Here is a 23,881-nt window from a genome sequence, read left to right as displayed (position 1 = left end):
GAGTTAGCATTCACTTGATAGGGCCTATTAATATCCAACTATGTGTGTGTGTGTGTGTGTGTGTGTGTGTGTGTGTGTCAATACGCCAGCAGTCAATACGTGCACTCCATTCAACAATCGGGCCTTCCATTGTGCGCGCAGGGGTCCCAAGGGGGTAACCACACCCAACACCGCACGGGGGCTACCCTCGGAAAGCGGAGGGGCTCTTCAGAACTGAGCGCAGTGACACTTGTTCACACTGACAACTGGCTGGCTGGCTGAGCACTGAAAAGTCTAGGAACATGTCAGTGACCAATGCGCAAGCGGAAGTTTAACTGTTGCCCACCTTCCATTGAAACGGGACACGCTAATTCGAAGCACTCTCGCCCTAGATGGACTCGGACTGGGAGGCAATACTGTATGAATGGGTGCACAATTGATATCTCTTGCACGGATCTTTCTGACGTAGACTATCCACAAGAAACCGTGGATAACATGCTCTGTTCGAATTTAGTCTCATGGTCTAGTTTCCTATATGTTAGTCTACTGTAGAAACGTTTGGAGGAGTTCATCGACATGCATTAGAAGAGGACAAACACAACTMGCTGGGCTGGTGGACTGGACAGAGGAAGATTTCGCGAGGACACTCGCAGGGCGCGTATGGATTACATGTAAAGCCAGTGTTGGTTTCGCTGCTATTTGGGGGAAAGTCATCCGAGAAGTGCATTTTCAGGAGACCATGGACAGCCTCGCTTCGGTGCCAGAGCGATTCCGTTCAGCCTGGATTGATGTTTCCCGGGACTAGCAGAGCTCACAGCCGTGGAATGGAGAGTGAAATAAGCTCTATGAAAAAATAGGCTATTTATAAGATTGGTTTCAAATGTATTTATGTTCTGGGTATCATGGTTTATTTCCAAAACAATCGTAAATAAACTACTTGGAATCTTGTGATACACTTCGAACAGTGGATACTTTTAAAAGGAGCGCTTTGGTGACAAATGTGTGGATCTATTGAGTTAGGCTATGCACGGAATTCAACTGTCAAATGACAGTTTCAAAAACGTTTTGTTTTGTTTCCACTTTGTCGCCACTATCTCTTTAATTTCATCCATCCACCGTATCACTCCATTAACCAGGTTAGAGCCGTAGAGAAAGAGAAACAAACCCTCTGTCTCTTATAGCGCGCCCACACGGGTACCGGGGTCGGGATGTGGGGTGGCCGAGGTCTCCTAATGTCTGTCACCGTGGTTGTAACTCTACTCCTGGTTATTATTGACGTTAAGGCGAGTGGAGAGTACTGTCACGGTTGGCATGACACCCAGGGCACCTGGAGAGAGGGCTTCCAGTGCCCGGAGAAGTTTGATGGTGAGGATGCCATCATCTGCTGCGGGAAATGCGAGCTCCGGTACTGCTGCTCCAGCACTGAAGCACGGCTGGACCAGGGGACTTGTGAAAACGACAAGCAAGCCCAGGAACCGGGCACCAACAGCAAGGAGAACAAGGATACSGGCGCAGGTAAGAACTCTGTCTCTCTGTCTGGCCAAGCACGGTCAGCTTTAGGGGCCATAGCAGCTGTGTGCCTGCCAAACGCTCTGCCTTAAGGCTGCAAAGCTCTCATTGTCTACTCAAAATTATAATGTATTTTATAAATTAGATTTCATACTGGTCTAGTTTAAATTGTTTAACTTAATTGTTATACACCAGCAATATTGCATTTCCAAGTAGTTGAGAGTGAGACAGAAAGAGTGGGCCTAATTGCCTATGTTTAAAGGTTAGGCTACACTGGCCCAGGACTGGAACAAATGACACAGGTCAAATTTAAGTTGGAGGTATGGGGTTCTTCGTTATTTCAAAAATGTGGGTATGTTCTAGTTTTTCCAAACACTATCTCTATCTGGGATCTTAACAATCGCTTAAACAGATGCAGTAGGCCTATATTCCGCTTCAGTTGGCAGCGACAGCTGCAGAGMAGTTTGCCTGGCTACCCAGACTCCCTACTCCGGCCAAACGCTACGCCACGCCCATGGACATTAGTTTCTTCTCTGTAACGAGTCTGGATCTGAGTACCCCAAACGTGAACACATTCGGGGCAGTCTGATTGGTCAAGGAACCGATGGGTTGGGCCAGAGCCAGAACACACTTGTGTAAAACAGGAGTTTGAAAATTCTTCATTGTCTTTGATACTCTGATTGGTTAGATGACTACTTTGTTTTGTGCAATGCCCCTTGTGCCCCTTGTCAACACAAATGACTTCAATGATGGGCGTCTAACACCATGGTTACACCAGCCACAATCTAAACATGTTGATTTAGTCAAATACAATAATTAATGTTTTATTGTCACATACACCAGATAGGTACAGTGAAATTAGTTGTTTTACAGGGTCAGCCATAGTAGTACAGCACCCCTGGGGAAAATTAGGATTAAGTGCCTTGCTGAAGGGCACATTGGCAGATTATGCACCTTGTTGGATTGGGTATTCAAACTAGTGACCTTTCAGTTACTGGCCCAACACTCGAACCACTAGGCTACCTGACGCCCCTACACTCTAGCCACTAGGCTACCTGACACCCCTACACTCTAACCACTACCACTAGGCTACCTGACGCCCCTACACTCTAGCCACTACCACTAGGCTACCTGACGCCCCTACACTCTAACCACTACCACTAGGCTACCTGACGCCCCTACACTCTAGCCACTAGGCTTACCTGACACCCCTACACTCTAACCACTAGGCTACCCCCCCCGCACTCTAACCACTATGCTACCTCCCACCCCTACACGCTAACCACTAGGCTACCTGACACCCCTACACTCGAACCAATAGGCTACCTGACGCCCCTACACTCTAACCACTAGGCTACCTGACGCCCCTACACTCTAGCCACTAGGCTACCTGACACCCCTACACTCTAACCACTAGGCTACCCCCCGCCCCTACACTCTAACCACTATGCTACCTCCCCACCCCTACACGCTAACCAATAGGCTACCTGCCTCCATCTATTTTAGCACTTGGCTCCAGTAGACCCTGGTACATGCACGTCGATGTGCCCTTGAGCAAGGCACTTAACCCTAATTGCTCCTGTAAATTSCTCAGGATAAGAGCATCTGCTAAATGACTAAAATGTAAATGTGATGTGTAAATTTATGTTTCAATGCTCGCGCATGCAACGTGGCAAGTGAGGGTTGCATGAGTATTTCGGCTAGAGACAGTGGACACCAGAAAGTCAACCAACTACCGACTCACTCACAAATGGCAAATTGTGCTGCGTTGCATTATAAATATCTGTGTTTGTTCTAGCTCTAACAAAAGCGCGCGCCGCAGGGAATGCAGAGCAGGAGCTCTGTCCCCATGAGGATCATGTTTGGACTTGACCGGATCTTTAGGGCAGTGGTTCGCAACGGCGCTGACAGCTCTGTTCATAAAAACAAATCGCGATATGGATCATTTCCCCGCGCTTGCGTGTTGATTTCCATTCAGAACACCTCGAGAGTGGGGATCCCTTGAGTGTTCCAGAAGTTTGCTGAGCTAAAGTGACGTCTGTTTGTCTGGTTACCTTCACATGATTTTCTGCGGGCTGGCCTTTTTATGTTGCGGATGACTAGGGTGTCCATATAACCCATTGCCACGGAACAGAAGCCCCTAATAATGTCACATTATAACTTCATCTCAGGTTTAGTAGTGATTAAGTATTAATAATTGGGTGTGATTGGAAGAACAGATGTCATAACTCTTTATAATTTGTATTGAAAGTAGATTTGCTGAAAAACTTAAAGGTCTCAACTGGTATTAGGTCTTAATCTCTTGTTTCCAACATGTTTCCATCTTTTTCATAACATCAGAGTTTGTAGGAAGAAAAGAGAAATTACATAATTGAATTATGCAAAATGAGAGGCACATTTACTATGACTCCAAAATCTTGCATTGGTAATTTTTCAAAGAAAAATAATAGTTGGCTAGACTTAGTCCAGATATTAAACATCTGCATCAACAGAGCATGCCTTTCTTGTAGAGTAACCTACAGTATGCTTCTCTCTTGGCATTTGTTGAAACAATCATCCCTTATCACTCCAGAAAGAGCTATTTACATTTTCATACAGTGGACAGCGGCCAAAATAACTAAAAGTATGGAGGGTTTTTCTCCCAAGAGCCAAAAAGGAAGTATTTTGTCGTGCAAGGCACCCTTTGTACATTTTATATATTGTTCATCTACAGGGCAAAGTATTAATCATGAAGCAAAGATACACACAGCCACGTCACTGAATAACCCCGAGGAGGATATTATATATGCATTAAGAACAACAAACAGAGRGTAACATTCAACATTAAGGAACATGTGTTGGATTCAGGAAAGGAGAGGACCCCTGGAATTATCTTGCCGGCGAGATATTTAAACTGACACTGTTGCTGTTCAGTAGGAAATAGGTCATGGTCTCAGATTATTGATGTCGTAGTGTCTCAGAGTACAGAAGAGGGAGAAACTATCTAGGCTAAATCTAGTCTAGTCAGCTGTTCAAATCAAATGACATTTTATTTGTCACATGCGCCGAATACAACAGGTGTAGACTTAACCAATAATGCAGTTCAAGAAATAGAGTTAAAGAAATATTTACTAAATGAAATAAAGTAAAAATAAAATAAAATGTAACAATAAAATAACAATAACGAGGCTATATACAGGTTAGTTGAGGTAGTTTGTACATGTAGGTAGGGGTAAAGTGACTATGCATAGATAATAAACAGTGAGTAGCGGGGGAGGGTGTCAATTTAAATAGTCTGGGAGGCCAATTGATTAATTGTTCAGCAGTCTTATGGCTTGGGGGTAGAAGCTATTAAGGAGCCTTTTGTACCTAGACTTGGCGCTCCGGTACCACTTGCCATCTATGAATTGGGTGACTGGAGTTTTTGACAATTTTTGGGGCCTTCCTCTGACACCGCCTAGTATATAGGTCCTGGATGGCAGGAAGCTTGGCCCCAATGATGTACTGGAACTAAATCACCACCCTCTGTAGCGCCTTACGGTCGGATGCCGAACAGWTGCCATACCAGGCGGTGATGCAACCGGTCAGGATGCTCTCGATGGTGCAGCTGTAGAACTTCAGCCCCGTCAATGTTAATGGGGGCCTGTTTGGCCCTCCTTTTCCTGTAGTCCACGATCAGCTCCTTTGTCTTGCTCACATTGAGGGAGAGGTTGTTGTTCTGGCACCTCCCTATAGGCTGTCTCATCGTTGTCGGTGATCAGGCCTACCACTGTTGTTTTGTCAGCAAACATAATGATGGTGTTGGAGTTTAAGTTTAAGAATGTGAAATGTCAGAATAATAGTAGAGAGAATTCTTTATTTCAGCTTTTATTTCTTTCATCACATTCCCAGTGGGTCAGAAGTTTACATACACTCAATTAGTATTCAGTAGCATTGCCTTTAAATTGTTTAACTTGGGTCAAACGTTTTGGGTAGCCTTCCACACAAAGTTGGGTGAATTTTGGCCCATTCCTCCTGACAGAGCTGGTGTAACTGAGTCAGGTTTGTAGGTCTCCTTGCTCACACACGCTTTTTCAGTTCTGCCCACAAATGTGTTCCTATAGGATTGAGATGGCGTCAGGCTTTGTGGATGCCTGGCCCAGTCCGCGAATTACCGTTGACTTTGTGTTCCTTTAAGTAGCATTTGCCACACAACTTTGGAAGTATGCTTGGGGTCATTGTCCATTTGGAAGATCCATTTGCGACCAAGCTTTAACTCCTGACTGATGTCTTGAGATATTGCTTCAATATATCCACATTATTTCATGCCTATGATGCCATCTATTTGTGAAGTGCACCAGTCCCTCCTGCAGCAAAGCACCCCCACAACATGATGCTGCCACCCCCGTTCTTCACGGTTGGGATGGTGTTCTCCGGCTTGAAAGCCTCCCCTTTTTCCTCCAAACATAACGATGGTCATTATGGCAAACAGTTCTATTTTTGTTTCATCAGACCAGAGGACATTCTTCAAAAAAGTACGATCTTTGTCCCCATGTGCAGTTGCAAACCGTAGTCTGGCTTTTATATGGCGGTTTTGGAGCAGTGGCTTCTTCCTTGCTGAGCGGCCATTCAGGTTATGTCGATATAGGACTCGTTTTACTGTGGATATAGATACTTTTGTACCTGCTTCCTCCAGCATCTTTACAATGGGCGGCAGGTAGCCTAGTGGCCTAGTGTTTAGCGTGTTGGACTAGTAACCGAAAGTTTGCAAGATCGAATCCCGAGCTGACAAGGTAAAAATCTGTCGTCTGCCCCTGAACAAGGCAGTTAACCCACTGTTCCTAGGCCGTCATTGAAAATAAGAATTTGTTCATAACAGACTCGCTAGTTAAATAAAGGTAAACATATATATTTTTTAAATGTCCTTTGCTGTTGTTCTGGGATTGATTAGCATTTTTCGCACCAAAGTGCGTTGATCTCTAGAAACAGAACGCGTCTCCTTCCTGAGCGGTATGACGGCTGCGTGGTCCCATGGTCTTTATACTTGCGTACTATTGTTTGTACAGATAAACGTGGTACCTTCAGGCGTTTGGAAATTGCTCCCAAGGATGAACCAGACTTGTGGAGGTCTACAATTGTTTTTCTGAGGTCTTGGCTGATTTTGATTTTCCCATGATGTCAAGCAAAGAGCACTGAGTTTGAAGGTAGGCCTTGAAATACATCCACAAGTACACCTCCAAATGACTCAAATGATGTCAATTAGCCTATCAGACGCTTCTAAAACCATGACATAATTTTCTGGAATTTTCCAAGCTGTTAAAAGGCACAGTCAACTTAGTGTATGTAAACTTCTGACCCACTGGAATTGTGATACAGTGAAATAAACTGTCTGTAAACAATTGTTGGAAAAATGACTTCTGTCATGCACAAAGTAGATGCCCTAATCGACTTGCCAAAACTATAGTTTGTTAACAAGAAATTTGTGGAGTGGTTGAAAAACAAGTTTTAATGACTCCAACCTAACTGTATGTAAACTTCCGACTTCAACTGTACATACCATTACAAAGAGTCTAGCCTGCTGACCTTACTGGGTCGATGGAACATTAGCCCCAAGCATTTTGGAAGGATATCACACCTGGCACAAATTATTGTTTAGTTCTGTTTTCCTGCTGAGGGTGCTCTATACCTGCGCTCAGAGGGAGTAGTTCAAAGTTCGCTTTCTTGGGCACAGGGACTATGGTGGTCTGCTTGAAACATTACACTCGGTCAGGGACAGGTTGAAAATGTCAGTGAAGTCACTTTCCAGTTGGTCTGTGTCCCAGAATTACAGTAACTAATGGCCAACTGGCACACACTGGTTGAATCAACGTTGTTCGGAGTCATGTCAAAGAAATGATGTTGAACCACACGTGGAATAGAGTTGAATGACGTCTTGACCAGTGGAGTGGCTATAGCTTCAGACTTTAGAGTCTCATAAAGGTCCTTAGAAATGCTGGCTCTTTGTATGTTGATACGAGAAAGAGAGACTGACAAAGAGACAGAGAGAGGGAGGAGAGACACAGACACACGACACAGACAGACAGACAGACAGACAGACAGACAGACAGCAGACAGACAGACAGACAGACAGACAGACAGACGAACAGACAGACAGACAGACAGACAGACAGACAGACAGACAGACTGAACAGAACAGACAACAGACAGACAGACAAACTCGAAAAAGAAACAACAGTTTCCCAAGTAGAACAACGCCGAACCAACGGTCACTAGTGCAGCCGAACTTAGACTCGTATACCAAGCAACCGATGGTCTTTGACATAGGCGCCCCAAGGCCGAGACGGAGCCCGACTATAGTGTAGTCACCGTCACGCTCTTCAGCCTAATCTCCATGCTCCTCGCCCAAGTTCGGGCTGAACCGACGCCCCAGCGAGCCTATCGCAACTTACCATCTATAAAAGCCGCTGGCGGGGCACAAAATATAATGTACTATAGCAACTCTACTACTGGCCAACTGTATGTGGCCCTCGCGGACCCTCTCATCTGCCGAGGAGTGTCTACTTACGTCACTAAGAGACCTTCAGCCACGTCCCATCAGGACACAATACATCACATGAAAATCAGTCACTGGGGATGTTGAAATATTCCATTGTGCTCCAAAGCGATGATGCGTTCCGTGGGACGGAAGGGGCGACTCTTGCATTGTTGATTCAAAGGCACCCTCCTCGGGCCGAATGTCGCTGCCAGAACCAGCGTTCCCCAGGGTGAGTGCTCCATACTGTGTGGTCACAGTTACTCCCCCCAAAAAACATTTAAGTCATGAACCACCCTTGTTACACGAAACGAAGCGCCCTGTATAGGCTACGCTCCAAGCTTAGTTCGTATGCCTCAGCTCCGTGAAGAGAGTTAGCGCCTACCTGCTTGATAATTAGCAAGTCAATTCAAATCAGCGCTCACAGACACGGCGAGACAGCACGCCGTCTAGTGTCTAAGTGCGCTCACTAACGTGGCATTACTGTACTTTCGCGGATGGGGACTGTGCGATGGTTACAGTAGACAACGAGGAATGACATAGATAACAGCATGTACTACTGTCTATGCGTCGCTCTAGGAGCGGGTTAGAGATTATAGGTGAGCTTAAATGGCCTAGTCAGCGGCCAGACATCATGGCAGATCTAACACACGAGTAGCCTGTTTCATGTCCAGAGTCACCAGAGTATATTAAACACAGTTACAGAAAGAAGATGTAAGTGTACATTCGGCACCTAGCTATAAGGCGCGTCTTCATCACTGTCGGTGCACTCTACGCAGACCCCATCGCCTCCACAGCATCTCATGCCTGGATGCATAATCGAGCCCTGGGAGAAAAGTAGGATTGAGACCCGTGGCAGGGCGCAGGATCTTAGGCCTGCGGTAATGTCGGCCGGCCTTGTTTCACAGCCTACGTCCAAAAGAGACGACGCCCACCCGGTTAGATGCCACTTCTCAACAAGTATGTCATTAATGCCATGCCTCCTATACAGTTTATCAGTGACATTTGTCTTGAAGGGCGGTGGACCACAGGTGATTGGATTTACTATAGGAGAACAAGCGGCAGGAGTACCACATAACAAAATTCTGTCTGCATAACTTATGGTATGAGACAGAATCCCGCCCTCACCAGAGCAGTAAAGCACAGGGATCAACAGCACCGTACCTTCACGACACACACACGACAAACACTACACACCCAGCCGACAACAGCACGAATCGCACACTACACACAATCACAAATCCTAGCGACGACCAAACAAACAACGCACATCAACGTCGACACATGCCTCACGACACAGCGCGAGAGGTGGCAGGGTCCGGCAGACAACCGAGACGGGCAGTTTCCGGTCAGGCGCGCAAAACTGAGAGAGCGCACAAGGTAGTGTGGGCGAATCACCCGGCGAATGGCCAGACTTCGTCCGCACAGGTCGCCTGTACTGTAGTCGGGATGCATACTGACGATACAGAGGCTCGACGATCGACTCGCCGTCGACGGCCGCCGCGCGTCTAAGCGACCTACAGTGAGTGACGCGTATGTGCAGTACGCGGTGACCGGGTGTCCTGGCCTGAGGCGGTAGCAATCGGGATCGCTCGCGCTTGACGGTCGAACGCCTCGGCCCCACTGCCGGCCGCGACTGCAGGCGGAGTCGTGAGTGCCAGAGCGCGGGGCATGACCACGTCGCCAAGACGCGGCGGGGGCTGTACTACCGTCTGCGGCCGGCAGAGCGCCGCCGCTCGAGCGCCTCACGCTATCAAACGCGCGAACACTACGAACTCCGGAACCGAGGATGCCGACACAGCCGGCACTCGCCAGCGTGTCGCCCCAGAGACTCACCAGGTGACCTTCGCACTGGTCGGCAACCCTGAAACCTGGGCGAAGCGGAGCGATAGCATGGCGTAACCTCGCTATCAAGCGTTCAACCATGGCCGATCCGGGTGCGCGTCCATCGTGGACAAACACATATAGCCCTGCGATAACTGACTTTCCGATAAGAACGAAGTTCCCTACGAATGAGGGCCTGAGACATGTTGCGGTGCCCCTGAAAGAGGGGAACACCGCCACCTTAGTACTTCTCACTCGGTCTAATCCTCCTTTTCTCCTCCTCCCTTAGTCTCCAAATCTTTTGTCTTTTATTCTCGTCACCTTGCTCTCTATCCTCGCTTCGCTCACTGAACTTTTTAGACGCTCTTCCCGCTTGTCAGTTGGGTGAGGTTGAAAAACGTGACTGTAAAAGCTCTTCGGTTTAAACTCTAGACAACCTGGTCGTTCCTCATGGTGGTTGACTCGTAGTCTTTCAACTTTACTCATTCAAGCAAAGAGGTGCATTTTCCCAAAATCATGTCAAATGTCTTTTGATGGCAGAAAATAAATCACTTCATCATGTTGCTGTTGTACTGTGTTCAGTTTGTTTTCTCTTGAGGGCGTAAGTGGTTATGGTCTGAGGAAGTTCTGTCCTCGCTCTGCTCTACTTGTTATAGAGAGAATGAGCCTGCTGCTTGATTCCTATCGTTACTGTCATTCCGTTCATACTGTGTTATTTGATAATGAGAGAAAGAAGAACAGACATTTTGGTTGAAAATCCATGTGTTATCGTCAGAATCACTGACAATACCTTTCTCTTCTCTTCTCCTCTCTCTTTTCTCAGTACCCCATCTACGTTCCCTTCCTGATCGTGGGCCTCTGTATTCGTGGCCTTCGTCCCTGGTGGGTTCCGTCGTCTGTTGTTGCTGCTGCCGCCTGTCTCCCGCCCCAAAGCAAAACTGTCGTCAGGGGGTGGGCGGGAGGCAGGTCGGGTCTCGTGGTGCGGAGCGGCCGTCTCCTGGAGACCATTCCCATGATGCGCAGCGTGGGCACGTTCTCGCGGTTCATCTTCGCCGCAATCACCAGGCACCCAGCACGGTCGGTTCCAGTTCCTCTGCCCCTCCTGCCCAGGTGCCTCGCCCGGCCCCCCAGCCCATGATGCGCACCCAGGCCTCCTGCTGTCTGCCTACAGACGCCAGTGTCTTCGTCAACATGCCCACCAACTTCTCCGTGCTCAACTGCCAGCAGGCCACCCAGATCATGCCCCACCAGGGACAGTTCATCCACCCCCAGTACATCGGCTACGCCACCCACCACATGTCCCCGCCCCAGGGGGTCTACCTGGACCCCACCCAGGGGGGCTACAGACAGCTGCAGTCCCCCTACCCCCCACCCACCAGTGTGGCCAGTGTCACCAGTGAGCAGAAGTACCCTCCAGTAACAGTTTGAGGAAGGGGCCATTTTGGTGACTGTGTGTAACAGACCGTGTGAGGACTTTGTGGAACTCTGCCAGAAAACCTTACGGAGACTGCGTGAGAAACCTTATGGGGACATTGGGAGCTCGCCAGCTTAGAGAGAGAATGATATGGACTCTGGCTCACACAGAGGACTCGTAAAACCCAAGCTGGGATCTGTGCCAGCCACAGTGTGTTGCGTGTGTGTGTCTGTCCTACATCCCACTGGGCACACACTGGTTGAATCAACGATGTTTCCACATTATTTCAATTAAATGACGTTGAACCAACGTGGAATAGACGTTGAATTGACTTCTGTGCCTAGTGGGATGTGTGTGATATTACGTTGCCTCAGGGTAATCATTCTGACTGAGTCAACCTCACCCCAAGATGGAGTATGTGAGGACAAGAAAGGGGTACATCTTTCTGGATGTCCTCATTCAAGAAAACACAATCACATAGAGGGGTTATGCTACTCACCATGGCCAACGACTCTCAGCATACAGTGGCTTGCGAAAGTATTCAACCCCTTGACATTTTTCCTATTTTGTTGCCTTACAACCTGGAATTAAAATAGATTTTGGGGGGGGTTGTATCATTTGATTTACACAACATGCCTACCACTTTGAAGATGCAAAATATTTTTTGTGTGAAACAAACAAGAAATAACACAAAAAAACTGAAAACTTGAGCGTGCATAACTCTTCACCCCCCAAAGTCAATACTTTATAGAGCCACCTTTTGCAGCAATTACAGCGGCAAGTCTCTTGGGATATGTCTCTATAAGCTTGGCACATCTAGCCACTAGGACTTTTGCCAATTCTTCAAGGCAAAACTGCTCCAGCTCCTTCAAGTTGGATGGGTTCCGCTGGTGGACAGCAATCTTTAAGTCATACCACAGATTCTCAATTGGATTGAGGTCTGGGCTTTGACTAGGCCATTCCAAGACATTTAAATGTTTCCCCTTAAACTATTCGAGTGTTGCTTTAGCAGTATGCTCAGGGTCATTGTCCTGATGGAAGGTGAACCTCCGTCCCAGTCTCAAATCTCTGGAAGACTGAAACAGGTTTCCCTCAAATTCCCCTGTATTTAGCGCCATCCATCATTCCTTCAATTCTGACCAGTTTCCCAGTCCCTGCCGATGAAAAACATCCCCATGGTGTTCTCGGCGTGATGCGAGGTGTTGGGTTTGCGCCAGACATAGCGTTTTCCTTGACGGCCTAAAAGCTCAATTTTAGTCTCATCTGACCAGAGTACCTTCTTCCATATGTTTGGGGAGTCTCCCACATGCCTTTTGGCGAACACCAAACGTGTTTGCTTATTTTTTTCTTTAAGCAATGGCTTTTTTCTGGTCACTCTTCCGTAAAGCCCAGCTCTGTGGAGTGTACGGCTTAAAGTGGTCCTATGGACAGATACTCCAATCTCCACTGTGGAGCTTTGCAGCTCCTTCAGGGTTATCTTTGGTCTCTTTGTTGCCTCTGGTTAATGCCCTCCTTGCCTGGGCTGTGAGTTTTGGTGGGCGGCCCTCTCTTGGAAGGTTTGTTGTGGTGCCATATTCTTTCCATTTTTTAATAATGGAATTAATGGTGCTCCATGGGATGTTCAAAGTTTCTGATATTTTTGGATAACCTAACCCTGATCTGTATTTCTCCACAACTTTGTCCCTGACCTGTTTGGAGAGCTCCTTGGTCTTCATGGTGCCACTTTCTTGGTGGTGCCCCTTGCTTAGTGGTGTTGCAGACTCTGGGGCCTTTCAGAACAGGTGTATATATATATATTGAAATCATGGAACAGATCATGTGACACTTAGATTGCACACAGGTGGACTTTAACTAATTATGTGACTTCTGAAGGTAATTGGTTGCACCAGATCTTATTTAGGGGCTTCATAGCAAAGGGGGTGACACACCACTTTTCCATTTGTATTTTTTAGAATTTTTTGAAACAAGTTATATTTTTCATTTCACTTTACCAATTTGGACTATTTTGTGTATGTCCATTACATGAAATCCAAATAAAAATACATTTAAATTACAGGTTGTAATGCAACAAAATAGGAAAAATGCCAAGGGGGATGAATACTTTTGCAAGGCACTGTACGTACATGTGTTTAACATCTTGAAGTTTGTCCATGTAGTATCTGTTGTATGTGTAAATGAGGGAATGTGTGTATGTACAGTACAGGTTGTGAGGTGCTGTGTCCTGTGTGTGTACTGTATGTGAATTGTGAATATATGAAGAGTTTATTTCCAAAATGCTATATCAACCAATTTTTCACGTGTTTTTTAATTTTTTTAATCAGAAATGATTACTTATGGGTACCTTCATGTGTGTGTAAAATATTACTGTTTTCAGATTTTTTATTAATAGATTTTAGATGCGTATGAAAATGTGTTTTTCCCCCAAAATGCTATGTATCCATCGTTTAGCTGGAATGGAATGTTGGTATACTGTTTGACTAATGTGGTTGTCTCACCTAGCTATCTTAAGATGAATGCACTGTAACTGTTAGTCACTCTGGATAAGAGCATCAGCTAAATGACTAAAATGTCAAAGTTTTACATACAGATGTCATATTACCGTATTGATTTATTTTGTATTTTTTTATATTGATGTCACAAATGTATAATTTCGACAGTTTTTTGTAATATGTGACTGTGTAAAAACGAACTACTTATTTCTCTCAGAGTGAGGTGGATATATAGCATTTTGCAAAAAAAACATGATTATTTGTCTCTCTGAAATGAAACCATTAAGTAATAGATTTCAAACAAATACATCTGTCATTGAACAAGCCCATGCCATGATTAGATAGTGAAAAACACAGCACTCTTTCATCATTTCTTTGAACAATAAAAGCTAATTTACTAACATTTCTGAAAATGGTTAGCGTTTTGGAATGAAACTCTTCATATGTACAGTATGTGCTGTGTGTGTGTGTGTGTGAGCAATATGTGGTGTGTAATGGCTCCATGTTAACAGAGGTACTGTGAGTGGATGTGTGTATATGAGTATATGTGGTGTGTAATGGGAAATGCAGGTGGTGGGATGTGAAAAGCAGTCCCTCTCTCCCTGTAGACCGGTTAAAGTCCAATGAAGTGAACACAGGACACAGACTGTGACGCCCGCAACCCCCCKCACACACACACCACTGCCCTGAGCAGAAATACACACACAAGAAAATACACAAACACTCACACAAGGATTTGGAAATAAATGTGCACGAAAGGTGGAAAGGGTCGTCCAGGTGCATTCAAAGTCCGGGACCAGCGGGATGAGACAGGAGTGGGTCGTGCTCTCTCCCTGTGTAGCTGTGAGACAGGGTGTCGCTGCTCTCTCCCTGTGTAGCTGGTAGAGCAGGAGTGCCGTGCTCTCCCCTGTGTGTAGCTGTGAGACAGGAGTGCCGTGCTCTCTCCCTGTGTAGCTTGTGAGGACAGGAGTGCCGTGCTCTCTCCTGTGTAGCTGTGAGGACAGGATGCCGTGCTCTCTCCCTGTGTAGCTGTGAGACAGGAGTGCCGTGCTCTCTGCACCTCGTGCTGCTAGTGCTGTGAGACACGATGCGCGTGCTCTCCTCCTGTGTAGCTGTGAACAGGAGTGCTCCGTGCTCTCTCTCCTGTGTATAGCTTGGAGACAGGAGTGCCGCTGCTCTCTCCCTGTGTAGCTGTGAGACGGACCAGTGCGTGACTCTCTCCCTGTGTAAGCTGTGTGGAGCAGCGTAGTGCCGTGCTCTCTACCCGTTTGTAGCTGGTGAGACAGGAGTGACGTCTCTCTCGCTCGTAGGTAGAGGAGTGTCCTTCTCCCTGTGTAGCGTGATGAAGACAGGACTTAGATGATACGTACTCTCTTACCCCATGAATAGTTTAGCTGTGAGAAGGAGGTGCCGATAATACTCTCTTGCCTTGTGTAGTTTGAACGATCAGTTGTCCGCTCTTGTCTCTGCTTCCCTCTAGCTAGTTTTGAAGACAGGAAGTGCCGCCTCAGTCGTCACCTGTGGTGACCCCGTTGTAGAGGACGGAGTGTCCTGCTCTTCTTACCCTGTGTGAGCTGTTGAGACGGTAATTGGACGCAGTTGCTGTCTTCTGCCGCCTGTAGCTGTGAAGTCAGGAGGTCGCTCCGGTGCTCATCTCCGCCTGTTAAGTGCTGTGCCAGCGCGAGTGTCGTTGTCCTACTCCCTGTTGTATGCTGTGAGGACAGGTAGTGGCCGTGCTCCTCTTCACCTGTGTAGCTAGTTATGTACTCGGTATACCTTACTGCATCTTGCGTATGCCTTCGGCCATCACTCATCCATATATTTATATGTCTATTCTTATTCATTCCTTACAGCTTGTGTAACAATTATATAAGTCGGCATTGTTTAAGTGGGACTTAGTGATAACATTTATTACGAATCCAATTTTACTGGTCAATCTTGATCCACCATGAGTGCGTGAATTAATAATTTCTTGTGTAAACCTTCTATATGTGTCTGTCGGATTTTATTGTGTTGTTGTCAATTCCTGATATGCGGTCGAGTGTGGTTGGAGAGGGTTGGGACCGTTTAGTAGAGAAGTCACAGTGGGCCTGTTGTTGTCTTATCTTTTTAAGTTGGAAAACTCATTGCACATTTGGTGCTGACTAAAATACCTTTCTTTTTTGCCCGCACCGTACCGGGTATTGGATTGCACGGACCCGTTTACGGTTTTTACTTTATCTTCTATAACAGGTATTGGACATGTTTGGGTAATGTTAAATGTGATACGTGCAGTGTTGTAACGTCCATTTGTTAGTTTTACTTCGCTACTTAAGTCAACTCTCTCCACTCTCTCTCTTCTCCATGCCACACGAGGCCCGCCCGCGCCCGGTCACTCCAGAAGTGCATTTTGTTGGTTTCCTCGACCACGAGACCATTGACGTGTCAGCCTCTGCCTTATGGTTAATGCAGAACATTCGCATCGAAGCTGTTTCTTCACTTTGCTCAAATATAATTCCACCGCACGTTCTGTTCTATAAATTACACCTTGTTTGTGTGTTTATCTCGCGCAACAGCTAGTTTTGTCTGTTTTCTTAGCAAGTTAGCGAATCTTGTTAGCCGGGCTAAATGCTATATTGCTAGCTAGCTAAATGATTGTAGAGCAGAGCAAAACGTTAATTAGCGAGGATGCCAGGTGCATGATAATACTCTGAGTGATTGGTATAGACCCTAATCTGCATTTTTTTGTGTGGTAACAGTATCTGTCTAAAATTCAAGCAGGGAATGCGCTCAAGTCAATATATGTATCTATATGAAGATAGCTAAATGAAACATTCAATGTAGGCAAAATGTAAGGTCCCTGGGAACACTTATAAACTATCTTCATTGTTCCTACCCTTGTTCAAACTAGACGCCTGTCCTTGCATTTTCATTCTTGTCTATGTCCATACTAATCTGTATTCAAAGTGCCCACTACAGATTCTAACGTATAGAATTTAGAATAAATTCATTTCTATTTTCCATTATATCCAACAGTTCAACCAAGTGGTTTTGGTCTGAAATCGCAAGTCAAATCGCAACTTGGCCAACACATGGGTTAAAAAAAAGCTAGATTGTTTTCCCATAATCGTGCAGGAATGGTGACAATGCCTGTTTTTTTGGGGGGGGTTGAAGTTTAGAAAATTTCTGGGGGGGGAAACAGTCAAAACAATCAGAATGGAGAAAGGAACCGTATTCGACTCCACTTAGAATGTACAATATACTGAACAAGAACTATAACGCAACAATTGAAAAGATTTTACTGAGTTACAGTTATATTAAGGAAATCAGTCAATTGAATATGACTTGATAGCTCCCAGCACGAAGTGTAATGATCGATGATGTTTAATCAACTTACTTGATATGCCACACCTGATAAGCGTGGATGAGAAGATGCTCACTAACAGGATGGAAACAATGTGGTGCACCAAATTTGATGAGAATAAGCTTTTGTGTGCATGTTGTGGGAAATTCCTCTGCACTTTTTTATGTTCAGCTTCGATGAAACGGGGACCAACACTTTACCTGTTGCCAGTTTATATTTTTTGATCGGTTGTAATATGCATATTTACAAATACCACCTGAAGTTAAATTTAATTCCACTTAGAAAAGAAATCAATATTTACTACAACTATTCAGCTAATAGCATTTGTATACATTAAATACCCTATTCATCTGTGTTCACTGACAATGGATATGATTGAATATAAAACATGTTGCATAATGGAATCATCCATAAGGAAATATAGAGATGAGAGAAGATAAATATATTATCCAGCTCAAGAGAATGGACAATGAAAGCTAAGCCCATCCCGACATAGTAAAGGGAATACTTTTGTAATCTTCCTATCAATGACTTGTTACGCCAAGAAACCAAAGGCGCTGTGTTCAACAATAAGCCAATACAACATACTGTATTCTATCAACTATAATTGAGTATATACCTACATACCATTAGTTTCATTTTAGTTTTGTTTAAAGTTTTTATAACGAAAACAGGTTACATTTACAGTTGAGAAGAAAATGTACTAGTTCTAGTCCCAGTCTCCAGAAGTTGCAATGCTGGTTGCATATGGAACCTCTTGCTAGAGCTAGTTAGCAAACCATATTACTAGTTCAGAACATTTTACAACTTCGAATGTGGTGCTTTTCTTAAATTTAATCTGGGAGGTGCGCTCGTAAATTCAGAGCGTTTCGCTCTGGAGCAAAATGGACGCTTCAGCGCGTAGGAGGGTCTTTGATTTGAGCGTTCTGACCTTACAATAAGGCAGTCAAGCACCGCAGCTATTACTGGCCAGCTACTTCTAGAACACAAAAATAGAGGACGTAGACCCACTCATACTTATATTATTTTTATTTAACTAGGCAAGTCAGCTTAAGAACAAATCTTATTTACCAAGTATGACGGCCCTAAGGTACAGTGGGTTAACTCCTTGTTCAGAGGCGAAACGACAATTTTTACCTTGATCAGCTCTGGGATCGATTCTTGGCTAAACTTGGCGATTACTGGGCCCACGCATCTAAATCACTAGTACCCCTGCTCTCTCCCATGGTACCGCTGTTTGGCTAGACAGATCCAGTCAAAGTAACAACTACTCGATGAGACAGGAGTGTCGCTGCTCTTTCTTCCGTGTAGCGTTGATCGGCAAGCCTTCTGAAGACTTGCAAGAGTTATACTGCAATCAAACTGATCTCCTCTTCACTGAAGAGCCCCTCCCTGTGAAGAAGTGATGGTATTTGTCCCTCTGTGCAATACTTTCCCCCTTCACTAAGCCTCCCTCCTGTGAAGAAGTGGGATGTACTTTGTCCCTCTGTGCCAAACTGTTTCTCCCTTCACTAAGCCTCCCCTTCGTGAAAGAAGTGTGTATATTTGCTACCTCTGTGGTCAAACTGAAGGTAAGACTGGAGTAGTTTATGTTGGAAAAGTATTCAGGGTTATTTCGGAAACATTTAAGACGTCTAATTCTTTTGCACCATCTCACGTGCAGGTATATGAAAAATACCTTGAAAGTCACAACTGCCAGTCACATTGGGCTGAACAAGTGGCTAGTCTAAAGTCTCTATTGGCTCCGCTCGCGATTCCTTTCTTCCTGCTTATAGGACTGGTTTACTGAACACACAGTTCAGCCCGACAATTTATCGTGCGTTCACATCGGAAACTTGCAATAGTTACATAAATGTCTAAAGCACACTAAATTAGGCAGCTGTGTGGTTGCGATTGAGATTTCAAGCACACCTATGTCATGTTTTATGACATTCAAGCATGTGTCTGCGCTCGGATACAACTCAGATGTTGGTGCTGTGTGACAAAAATGGAGGGAGCTGCCTGCTGTGTCCTGAAGGTCGTGTGAATGTTACATGCTCAGAGATTGCCATTTATATAATCACATAATTGGAATTAGCCAATAAATATAAATAAATAATGAAATCAGCGTCAACAAACTCAATCAGTGGAATGTCATTCCATGTCCATTCTGCCTTATAGTCGTTCAAACTGCTACCATTTAAACACGTTTCTGAAATTTAAGGCGAAACACACATTGCATGAGGTTTTGACCCTGCCCTTAAAAAGGAAACTCTTAACTGCTAAGCCTCACAGTCGACTGTGAGCCACATGTCTGTTACATTATACTCAAATCATATAGCTCCTAATCTTACCCCCACCCCCACCATGCGCCACCCACACGGGAACATACAACTCACACACCCCTACCCACGCTCCCAACAACCCACCGCGAGTCACACACAACAGTCGATGTTAGTGCTTAGAATAGTTTGGTTATAAAGGCAAGCGATACTGTAAGACACAATAGAAACATTAGCACCATGGCTGACTCGGTCCTGGCAGGAGCTGTGAGATTTTAACACGCTTAGAGACGAGGCGAGAACTAGAACTACAGAAACAACACTCCCAAGTGTAAAAACTGACAGCCAGCAGGAGCCGAACCACAAAACAGTCTCGGGGAGTGAGTAGCCAACATACACACTAGATATAGCACTCACACTGTTACACACACTCGTTGCCTCACACTCTTGGTCTTTCTCACACTCTCCCGTTCGTACACACAACATACAAATCATACTTAGTTACCATACCTTAATGCCTATAAACACACTAATTACAGACAGAGACAGCCGTACCACCCAGTGTAGACAACACAAATACCGGTCACATCCATCACCAGACACATAACGCTGTGATATTAACAAAACACAACAATTACAGTCCCTAAACCCCAACTATTTCCTCTGTGCTCGGGAGGTGTATTCTTGGCAAATCTCTATGGAAACTTGGGGACTAAAGGGGGAAGTGGAGTTGAGTGGAGAGAGAAAGGAGAAGGCCGAGGGCGAGTCGTTTTAGGAAGGTGAAATGGATCTACTACTCATGCTGGGGAGGAGGAATGGATTCTCCATATTGGAGCAGAGCGGCTGCAGGCTGGGAGACATCCAAGAAGGTGGGTGTGGCATCCCCATGCTTATTCCCACTGATCGGGGACAGGAGTTTAATGGTGATGCTAACAGGACGTGGCTGGCTTGCATAGCATTCACAGCTTACATTCATAATGTATATTCGTTCACATTCCATCTCTCTCTGTGAAACTGGCCGTAGGTTTACTATGAGTGTTCATCTCATTCTCCTTCAACATGCTCTTAGCTTTCAATCACCTTGGGAATTTATTTACCCTCATGTCACAACGTTTTCATTGATCAAGAAACCTAAACTACCTACTCTATCCTGCAGAACAAAAGTTCAGATTTAGTAAGTAAAAGTCAAGAAGCATTTAAATCATTGATTGATTATATTTAATGATTACATCTGAAATGTAGTAAAATTCCCTGACCCTTGCATTCCTTCCCTGACGTGTCCTTAACACAGTTTACAAACACACCACATAGGGTTGAAACCAACTACATTCTGCAGAATATTTATTGAAATGTTAACTATGTGGACTCCAATATAGTGCTTATTGATGAAGTGGAAATGGAATTGACCACAACCCTAACATTTGTGAAGCATATGTAGCACCTGTTATTAGTTCACATCATGGAATATCCCTTTAGCCTCCAGCTAATATAGTCTATAGTCCAGTATGGGATATATATATATATTATTATATTTTCTATCTATCAAGGAGCAAAAACACAGATATGTCCATTTATTCAACAACAAAAGAAGTCCATAGCCGCAGATGAGAGGGGGGAGATATGAGGTCGCTGAGCCAGAGAGGTAAGTGGGGGTCCTTGTTAGAGTAGTGGTCAGTATGGTGGGTCCTTGTAGCTAGTCGTTGTTATGGTGGGTCCTTGTAGATATGGTCAGTATGGTCGGGTCTGTGAGTAGTTCCAGTATGGTGGGCAGGATCTGTGGTGTGTTCAGTTGTGGTGGGAGTCCTTGTAGAGTATAGTCAGTCTGGGGGGTCCTTTTAGGTAGTGGTTCGTATGGTGGGGTCCTCGTAGAAGTATGTCAGTATGGTGACGGTCCGCCTTGTTAGAATTATGTCAGTGATGGGGGGTCCTTGTCTGATAGTGTTCAGTATGGTGGGGGTCCTCGTAGATAGTGGTCAGTATGGGCGGGTCCTCGAATGATAGTAGTCAGTATGGGTGGGGTCCGTTTTACATGGTCGGTATTGGTGGGGAGTCCGAGAGTACGTGGCGAGTATGGTGGGATCCTCGTTTAGCGTAGTCGGTCACGCATATGGGTAGGGGTCCTCGTATCAGTAGTGTCGCGATTGGGTAGGGGTCCTGTGAGTAGTGGTTCGCTAGGTGGGCGTCCTTGTTAGATAGTGGTCGGTATGGGTGGGGGTCCTTGTAGAGTAGTGGTCAGTATGGGTGGGGGTCCTTGTAGAGTAGTGGTCAGTATGGGTGGGGGTTCCCCCTCAGTGGCATCTCTGTGATCTTTGGCAGTGGGGCAGTGGGGCTCTCTTCTCTTCAGCTGTCAAGAGAGGAATTCCTCCTGGGCCAGTATATGTTCAGTCTATATTTCAAAGTGCTCCTCCTCCTTCCTTCCTTCCCCGTCTCCCATCGTCACGGTGATGACGGATGAGCTAAACCCCGGCTCAGGAGAGCGAGATGAGAGGGAGTGTGGCCACACACACACACACACACACACACACACACACACACACACGAGGGCAGATACATACAGTAGCACAGACAAGTGCAGACATACACACGGACAAAGACGCACTGATGTGTAAACTAAACCCAGTCCATGCTATAATTAGATACACATTACAGTTTCTGTGGTTGATCTATTATGTCTGTTTGTGTGGTTGTGATTACTCGTGCCTGTGTGTCTGCTCTATGGGTGTGTGTGTGTGTGTGTGTATGTGAGTAAGCAAGAGCGGAGACCAGTTTGGACAGTACAGACGGGTCTGGTCCCTTCCCTTTAGTCAGTGTTCCATGCCGAGCAACGGAGTCCATGCCGAGCAACGGAGTCCATGCCGAGCAACGGAGTCCATGCCGTGCAACGGAGTCCATGCCGAGCAACGGAGTCCATGCCGAGCAACGGCCTCCAGGGGTCAAGGTCCCAGGTCAAAGTCAGTATAAGTTCCAATAAGGCCACAGCAGGGGTGATGCCTCAGCATCAGTCTGTCTCCACTGTTGCCTGGGCAACCGTTGCCAAGAGACCCGTAGCCAGGTGGGCCAAGGGCGGGACGGTGGGGGGAGGGCTAGACACTGGGCCGTTGGCGGGTGGTGTCGTAGGATCGACACACCTGGGACTGAGACACCACCCCATGTTCCTCCTGGGAGAAGGCATAGCCATCTAGAGAGATGGAGAGGGGCGAGAGAAGGAGAGAGCGTGAGAGAGAAGGAGAGAGCGTGAGAGAGAAGGAGAGAGCGTTGATTATCCCTATAGTTTAGACTCATTTATGTCAGCTCTGTTGACTTACCCAGTTTGTAGTCTTTCCTATGTTCAGTCCTGTCTTGATTAACCCCATAGTATTTTTGTATGTTATACGCTCATTATGTCAGTCCTAAGGTGATTTGATTCTACCTCTCCCATCGGGTTGTGTAGCTCCTATGTGTCAGCCTGTTTCTGGGGTTTATAATTTTTGACCTTACCCAGAGAGTATTATAGCTCCTTTATGTCTCGAGTTCCTGTTTGACTACCCCAGTGTGAGCTCCTATGTCAGCCTGTTGTTATGACTATCCCCAGTATGTTAGCTCCTATTCAGCGCTCCTGTTGATTACCCGTGTAGCTCATTTCTTTTTTGTAGCTCATATGTCAGCCTGTTTGACTACCCCATTATGTTGTTTAGCTCCTATGTCAGCCTGTTTGGACTACCCAGTTAGCTCCTATGTCAGCCTGTTTGATTTACCCCAGTGATTAAGCTCACTATGTCAGCCTTTGATTTACTCCCAGTGGTAGCTCCTATGATCAGCCTGTTTGACTACCCCAGTGTTAGCTCCTATGTCAGCCTGTTGATTACCCAGTGTAGCTCATATGTCAGCCTGTTTGCACTACCCCAGTGTAGCTCCTTATGTCAGCCTGTTTTGACTACCCAGTATGTAGCTCTATGTCAGCCTGTTTGACTCCCCAGTGTAGCTCCTATGTCAGCCTGTTTTGTTACCCCAGTTAGCTCCTATGTCAGCCTGTTGATTACCCCAGTGTTAGCTCATATGTCAGCCTGTTTGACTTACCCAGTTGTAGCTCCTATGTCAGCCTGTTTTGACTACCCCAGTGTATAGCTCCTATGTCAGCCTGTTTGATACCCCAGTCAGTATAGCTCCTATGTCAGCCTGTTTGACTTACCCCAGTGTAGTCTATGTATAGGTTTCTATAGTAGCGTCCTATGTCGCCTGTTGATTCCCAGTGTAGCTCCTATGTTCAGCCTGTTTGATTACCCCAGTGTAGCCCTATGTCAGCCTGTTTGACTACCCAGTGTAGCTCCTATGTCAGCTCTGTTTGACACCCCAGTGAGCTCCTATGTCAGCCTGTTTGATTACCCCAGTGAAGCTCCTATGTCAGCCTGTTTGACTACCCCAGTGTAGCTCCTATGTCAGCCTGTTTGACTACCCCAGTGTAGCTCCTATGTCAGCCTGTTTGACTTACCCAGTGTAGCTCTATGTCAGCCTGTTTGATTACCCCAGTGAGCTCCTTAGTCAGCCTGTTTGACTACCCCAGTGTAGCTCCTATGTCAGCCTGTTTGTGCTAGT

At 45.8% G+C, this 23,881-nt stretch overlaps 1 long non-coding RNA gene and 1 pseudogene across 1 annotated transcript; both read left to right on the top strand.

Annotated features, from left to right (window-relative positions):
- Window positions 1–220: 220 nt before the first annotated feature.
- Window positions 221–14,108, top strand: LOC111953849 (protein shisa-2-like; annotated as a pseudogene).
- Window positions 14,109–14,524: 416 nt separating this feature from the next.
- On the top strand, window positions 14,525–14,904 carry LOC139023149 (uncharacterized). The gene is made up of 3 exons (XR_011474300.1): window positions 14,525–14,558; window positions 14,710–14,747; window positions 14,873–14,904. It is a non-coding gene; the product is annotated as an uncharacterized lncRNA (long non-coding RNA).
- Window positions 14,905–23,881: the final 8,977 nt, after the last annotated feature.

The sequence above is a fragment of the Salvelinus sp. IW2-2015 genome, linkage group LG27 (genome assembly GCF_002910315.2).
Source record: "Salvelinus sp. IW2-2015 linkage group LG27, ASM291031v2, whole genome shotgun sequence".
Classification (NCBI taxonomy): Eukaryota; Metazoa; Chordata; class Actinopteri; order Salmoniformes; family Salmonidae; genus Salvelinus; species Salvelinus sp. IW2-2015.
Note: the sequence above shows the minus strand (reverse complement) of the source record. Positions and strands in the feature narration are given on the sequence as shown.